The sequence below is a fragment of the Sapajus apella genome, unplaced genomic scaffold, assembly GCF_009761245.1.
Source record: "Sapajus apella isolate SASKATOON/1434 unplaced genomic scaffold, GSC_monkey_1.0 scaffold3304, whole genome shotgun sequence".
Classification (NCBI taxonomy): Eukaryota; Metazoa; Chordata; class Mammalia; order Primates; family Cebidae; genus Sapajus; species Sapajus apella.
The window spans coordinates 1-7,528 of record NW_022440230.1 but is presented as its reverse complement, the minus strand read 5'-3'; the positions used below and the strand labels follow the sequence as shown (position 1 = coordinate 7,528).

The window sequence follows — 7,528 nt, the reverse complement described above, 5'->3', positions numbered from 1 at the left end:
GAGAGGTTTACACCTGCCAAGTGGAGCACCCAAGCGTGATGAGCCCTCTCACAGTGCAATGGAGTGAGCAGCTTTCTGACTTCATGAATTTCTCACCCACCAAGAAGGGAATGTGCTAATCCCTGAGTGTCAGGTTTCTCCTCTCCCATATCGGATTTTCATTTGCTCTGTGTTCTCATCACCATCAGCACAGGTCACTGGGGAGAGCCCTGTAATAGTTTCTAGAAACACCTGTAGCCCATGGGAAGCAGTCATGCCTGCCAGGAAGGAGAGGCTGTCCCTCTTTTAAACCTCCAAGTGATATCACAGACAGGGTCATCTTCTCTCTCTGGGTTCCAGGCCCTGCTCCACGACTCTGTTTCTGGTGCTGTTGCTGTGAGTTGTTTGCTGTGGTCTGAGAAGAGGGGAACTGTAGGGGCCTTCATGACATGAGGGGAGTCCAACCTTTGCTCTGCCTTTATGAACTCTGTCACTCTAGAGAAAATACTTAACCTCACTGAGTCTCAGGCTTTCTGTTGATCAGGTGGTGAAGTCAGGCCTTACATGAAAGCTGTAATATTTGAATGAGTTTGACGCCTGAACCTTCTAACTGTTCATTGTGATTTGAAAACCTTTTTTTCTCCAGAAATGGCCAGTTATTTTAGTTCTTCTTACCCACCAAGATGGGGACTTGCTAATCCCTGAGTGTCAGGTTCCTTTCCCATATTCAAAGCTCTGAATCTCAGGATCTGAATTAAAGATGTTCAATTTGGGGTAAAAATCACAAAACCTGCCTTCCTTTCTCAGGAGCACAGTCTGAATCTGCACAGAGTAAGATGCTGAGTGGAGTCGGGGGCTTTGTGCTGGGCCTGCTCTTCCTTGGGGCAGGGCTGTTCATCTACTTCAGGAATCAGAAAGGTGAGGAGCCTTTGGTAGCTTGCTCTCTCCATAGGCTTTTCTAGAGAAGGAATTACAGCTTTGCTGAGGTTAGTTCTCAGTATATGTAGGCCTGGATAAAGCTTTTCTTTCCCCAAATAACCTCCAATGTCCTGCAAATCCAGAAATCATCAGGGCATGGTTACTATCTGAAAGCATAATAACTATTGGCCTGCAGAGTTATGAGGAAGATTAACAAGTAGGGGTCCTTGGTTTAGATCCTGGAATAAATTAAAGAAGAGCTACTATGTCTAATGCAATTACACTGGATCCTGTGACAGATACTTCACGCTTCATGGGTCACATGGTCTGTTTCTGCTCCTCTCTGCCCTGGTTGGTGTGGGTTGTGGTGTAAGAGAAATCTCAGGTGGGAGATCTGGGTCTGGGACATTGTACTGGAGGACTGATTTTCTTCCATATCTTTTAAGTGTATGCCTTTTCCTCTTTTCCCCAGGACGCTCTGGACTTCAGCCAACAGGTAATACCTTTTATCGTCTTTTAGAAACAGTCAGTTTCCCTAGAATGATGGTAGAGGTGATAAGGCTTGAGACACAAATGGTAGAAAAGACTTTGGATCCATATTTCTGATCAGGCAATTTACACCAAAACTCCTCCTCTCCACTTAGAAAAGGCTTGTGCTCTGCAGGTATTGGCTCAGGGAAACTTAGGAACTTGTTTTTCTTCTTCCTGCAGTGCTCTCATCTGAGCCCTTGAAAGAGGGGAAAATAAGCTATTGTTAGAGCCAGGTCTGAACACAACACTCTCCTCTGTCTCTGCAGGACTCCTGAGCTGAAGGGAAGGTGACCACATTCAAGGAAGAACCTTCTGCCCCAGCTTTGCAGGATGAAAAGCTTTCCCGCTTGGCTCTTATTCTTCCACAAGAGAGAGCTATCTCAGGACCTGGTTGCTACTGGTTCAGCAACTCTGCAGAAATGTCCTCCCTTGTGGCTTCCTCAGCTCCTGCCCTTGGCCTGAAGTCCCAGCATTGATGGCATTTCCTCATCTTCAACTTTTATGCTCCCCTTTACCTAACCCTTCATGCCTCCCATGCATCTGTACTCACCCTGTGCCACAAACACATTACATTATTAAATTTTTCTCAAACATGGAGTTAAAAATTGTGCGGTCTATTTGGCTCCAAGGAAAAAAAATATAAAGAAAGGGAACGGCCGGGCTCGGTGACTCAGTCCTGTAATCCCAGTGCTTTTGGGGAGGCCGATGCGGGCAGAAATTGAGATCAAAATATTGAGACCACCTTGGCCAATATGTTGAAACCCTGTCTGTACTAAAAATACAAAATTTAGCCGGGCATGGTTATGCGTCCCTGTAATCCCAGCTACTAGAAGGCTAAAGCAGGAGAATCGCTTGAACCAGAGAGTCAGACATTGCACTGTGCCAAGATGGCCCAGCTGCACTCAAGCCTGGTGACAAAGCCAGACCCAGTCTCAAAAAATAAAAAAAGAAAGAATAAGGAAAAAGAGAAGATTATTTCCTAGTAGAATAATGGTTTTCATTTGTATGTCATAAGTATGTGAGGTGATGCGTATGTTAAATAGCTTGATTTAGACATTCCATACTATAAGCACATATCAAAACTTCATGCTATACAACATGAAGATACTATACAGCTTTTACCTGTCAATTAAAAAAGTAAACCCAACGTTTAAAAACGCAATGCATGAAAACTGATAACAAACTATAACAACTGAAACAAACTTGCTAAACATGAGATGAGAAACCAGCCAGCAAGTCAATAGAACTTTTTCTTAACCGCATCCACATTATTGGGTATCTATAACTGTAAATTAGTACATAGTTTTTCATTTCAGAGCCTTTGATTATATCATCTTCTCAAAGGACTTGTACACATTTCAGAGAAAGACAAATGTAGAAGATGGAGGTTATTCATTGTGTTCTGAAAATCAGTTTCAAATGTGTCAAATCTAAAAGTATAGAATCAATTCAAAAGTTTATTTCAAAGTAATAATCATTTGAGCATAATTTCTCTACTGTCAGAGACAACTGTTGCTTTATTTTCAATCAAACTTAATGTTTCTTTTATGCACATAAATTACCAAGACCTAATGCTATAATCATCAGTATTTTATGCATATTTTATTTTTAGTTATATGTTACTTGTACATACACAGCAGCACAAGTACATATAAATCCTATAGGAATATATTAAGCTGATAATTATGTCTGTTCTGTTTGATCCCAGAGTTGCAACCAGTAGGCCTTGTTCCGTAAGTTGAGGAAATGATTTGTCTCATTTTATATGAGACTTGTGGTGTGGAATTATAAGGTAGAACTAAAATGTGTGGGATGAATATTTCAATGAAGATGGATTCTGCTGCTAATAGCAGGAAATCTGATCCAGTCAGTTTTATTTTTCTTTAACCCGTTATCTCACATAGCCGATAGATCTGAGGCTGCTCAACTCTGCAGGCCAGTGGCACCACCAGTGATCCTGGAACTTCATAGCTCATCTCTCTATAACACACAGCATGTCAGCTTTCCTGAGATGGTAAGAGGATCCCTGTAGCACCTTTAGGTTTCTTATTCTTTCACAACAATTCCCAAAGGCAGGAAAAGGATAGTACTTTTTCCTGTGTGTCTTTATAAGGAGCAACTAAACTGTCTCCAGAGTGTTCCCTGTACCCACTTTCTCACACATTGGAATGACTGTGGGATCACACGGGCTCAGACAAGCCAGGATTGAACCTTTGTAGAGTTGGTCTGATGCACAGGGAAGAAAAGGAGCAAAATCATATATTTTTAAAAAGTAAAGAAACGGTGGGTGGAGTAGGAGAGATTGATTTCAGGTTAGGGAAATGATAGATTGTGGTACTATCAGGTTGTTAGTATCTGTAGTTAAATTCTACATGAAGGCCTAGAGACTCCTGATAGGCATCCTCAATTCAGGGTTTTGGGTATATGTATACATGTATAGAGCGAGTATTAAATTTCAGCCATCAATTCAAATTACAATAAAATCAAAAAGCAAGCAGAAAGGATTGTTTTTAGAACTCAATTAAGTATGCTGACATGTTATTTTATGAGGTAAATACATTTTCCAGAAAAATTTTTGAAAAGAAGAAATGACTAGCGCTATAAAGTCTAAAATATACTTTACATTTTGTAAAATATACTATGAATTTCTAAAAACAAATGCATTGTTACTGATATTTATTAAAGTAAATATACTAGTAAAACAAAGTCTAGAATTAGAAACAGAAGGAGTTGAGATTGTTTCAGTTTTTGGTAAGTTGTATTCCAAGCTCATTTCTTTCACTAAATGGATCCTGGAAAATAACAATTGAAACATAAATAGTAAATATAAAATTATGAAGACAGATGTTATTTCTAATACTATCATCATCATCATCATCATTTTATCTGAAGGCAAACAGATTTTCTTAACCCTTATGTGTTGCTGATGGGAGTGTGTGATTTTACAAATGCCTGGACATTTGGCAATTTCTTAAAAAGTTTATTATATGTGGCTGGGCATGGTGGCTCATACCTGTAGTCTCAGCACTTTGGCAGGCCAAGGCAGGTAGAACAGGAGGTCAGGAGATCGAGACCATCCTTACCAACATGATGAAACCTTGTCTTTACTAAAAATACAAAAATTATCAGGGCATGGTGAATGCGGCTGTGGTCACAGCTATTCAGGAGGCTGAGGCAGAAGAATCACTCGAACCCAGGAGGGGTGGGGGTTGCAGTGAGTGGCTGTGGTGCCACTGCACTCCATCCTGGTGACAGAGGGAGACTCCCTCTCAAAAAAAAAAAAGCCTAAAATATATTTGCCATACGACCCAGCAATTACACTCCTTGGAGTCTACCTAAGAGATATAAAAACATATGTCCTCACAAAGACATGTGTTCAAGAGTTCAGAACAGCATTCACCATAGTTGGCCCAAACTGAGATCAATCCAAATATCCTTCAGTTAGTAAATGGAGAAATAAAACGATACTACATCCATACAAGCCAATATCATTCAACAATAAGAAGGAACAAAAATAGACTTATCTGGCAGGGGAGATACCATGAACCTGAGGGTAGTTTTCCCAAAGCAAGTTTCTACCTTTGCACTCCAGATGATGAGAGACTACTTGATGGGTACAATGTATGTGATTGGGGTGATGGATTCTGTAGAAACACTGACTTACCACTATGCAATCTATGCATGCAACAAAACTACACCTCTACCTTATACATTTACACAAATGAAAAACGAGAAAATAAATTTTAATACATGAAATGAAAGGAAACAAAATGATGATACATACTACAAAACTGGTGAACTTCAACAGTGTTAACTAAGTGAAGGAAACTGAACACCGGAGATAACATGTTGTATGATTTCATTTACTTGAAATACCTAGAAGAGGTAAATATATAGACAGAAGGAACAGCGCGTCGGGTGTCTAGGGCTTGAGATATCGGTGGGAATTAACTATAAAGAGAGAAATTTTAGACATGACAGAAATGTTATAAAACTGGATTGCTGTGATAATTGCACAAATCTTTTAATTTGCTAAAATTATAAATATACAATGAATTTTGTAGTATGTAAATTATGCTTTAGTAAACCTGTTAAAATAATTCTTTTAAAAAAATTAGACTTTGTGAGCAAGACAAAATCAGAACACACAAATAAAGAAATATTTTAGGAAATTTACGGATTTCTTTGAATGAAGAAAATAACAAAATTAAAAGAAGTATATGAAGCGCAGGAAAAATTTGAATCACATACATCAGACGATGGGCTTTCTTATAAAAAACTGGTACCTAATCAATAAATTAATTAATGGAAATGCCACAGAAAAAAATGGGCAAAGGATTTATACTGACTATAAAAGAGAATATTCCAATAGTCAATAAATATAAATATTTGCTTAAACTCACCAATAAATGCAAAAATCCAAATTCAAACAGCAATGTAATAAACTATTTCCTGCCCCCTAACCCCCAAAATTGGCAAATACAATAGTTTATTTTAAAATCAAGAATTTAGAAGATTCTATGGGAATAGATTCTGTCATATTATTAGAACTCTCAGGGGATGGCAGTGTGGTAGTGTCTATTAAAACTCAAAATGCAATTGTGACATGCTTGTTGAAAACAACAAAAATTCCATTCTAAACATCCGTCTTAAAGAAAGACAGATGTCTTAAAAAAACAATCCTACATGGGCCTGAGGAGACATAAAACTGGTTGTTTGTTAAGCCACTGTTTGCAATAACAAAAACATTTCCAAATTCTAAAAGAGAAACTGATTAATTTGTCTTGATGATAAAACTTTTGAACATCATGAAAACTATGCAGTATGTGAAGTGACAGCACACTGCAAGATGACATTTGGTGCTGTGTGTGGCACTGTGAGCATTCATTGGTGTAACCCTGTGAGTAGTCAGGATAATACAGGATTTCCACCCTAGGTTTTTACAGTCTTGGTACATTTTTTCTGGTATGTCCGTGATGGCATATAAAAAAACTAACAGGAGAAAAAAGAAACGTTCTCAATATTTAGATAAAAGAAAGGTAAATTGTGGCACAGCCATAGAAAGGGAGAAAACACAGAGCTTTTAGTAAATTATGTATGACTATCAACATGGATTGTAAAAGAATCATAAACCAAAATGCCAGTTAGAAGGCACAAATTTACAAGAATTGTCATTGTTATTATAAGAACAAAAAATATGAACTAAGCTGTATAGGTAAACTGGAAAATAATCTTATTTTAAAAATTTTAATGAGCCGTGGATCATAAAGTACAAAAATTGGGAATTCCAGAGATGAACAAATTCCACTTAGGTGAGCAGGGACAAGTGTCCACTCTTACCCTTTGGCCCATCTACTGAATCTTAGCATGCGTGGAAGATTGAGCCTGGCTGAGAAAGGGAGATTGTGAGGGAGTGAGGACAAACCAGCTGAGTTGTAAATACCCCCATGGGCTTCCGTGATGCGTTATGATCTATAGAGACCCCCTGAATAATATGTAGCTCCTTTACCCTGCCAACTGAGCCCAGGTATCACATGTGAGAGCAGGAGCACAGAAAGATGGGAAGAGTTGCACTCCTTTAAACAACCAGATCGCAGCTAGGATGGCACCAAGCCATTGATGAAGGACCTGCCCTCTGACCAAAATACCTCTCACCAGGCCTCTTCTCCAGCATTTCAGGTTACATCCCAAAGTGAGGTTTGGAGAATATAAACATCCAAACTATATCAATAAGATAATTGGTTTAATGTATACTGACTTTGTATCCAACAACATTATTTAAATTTACTTATTAAATCTATGCGTTTGTCTAACATTTTTACTTTCTAAGTACCTGATGACGTCAAGAATAAATAATGACCATTTTACCTGGACGCAATTATTATCTCTTTATGCATTTTCTTGCCATTTTCATTGCCTAACTCCTGTACTACTTCATATATGAAGGAAACAGTTTTCATATTTCACTGCTGAGACTAATGTGTGCAATATCTATCATTTCTCAAATTGAAGAAATAAGTTTTCATAGAAGTTGTGAACAGATATTTTTTAACATTAAGGCCAAGTGCTGACTCTATCAAGGTGGTTGCATGTGTTTTCT

At 38.4% G+C, this 7,528-nt stretch overlaps 1 long non-coding RNA gene across 1 annotated transcript; it reads left to right on the top strand.

The window, feature by feature from the left end:
- LOC116547480 lies at positions 1–2,033 on the top strand. Its single transcript, XR_004267063.1, has 4 exons — positions 1–63; positions 787–897; positions 1,370–1,393; positions 1,695–2,033. It is a non-coding gene; the product is annotated as an uncharacterized LOC116547480 (long non-coding RNA).
- Positions 2,034–7,528: the final 5,495 nt, after the last annotated feature.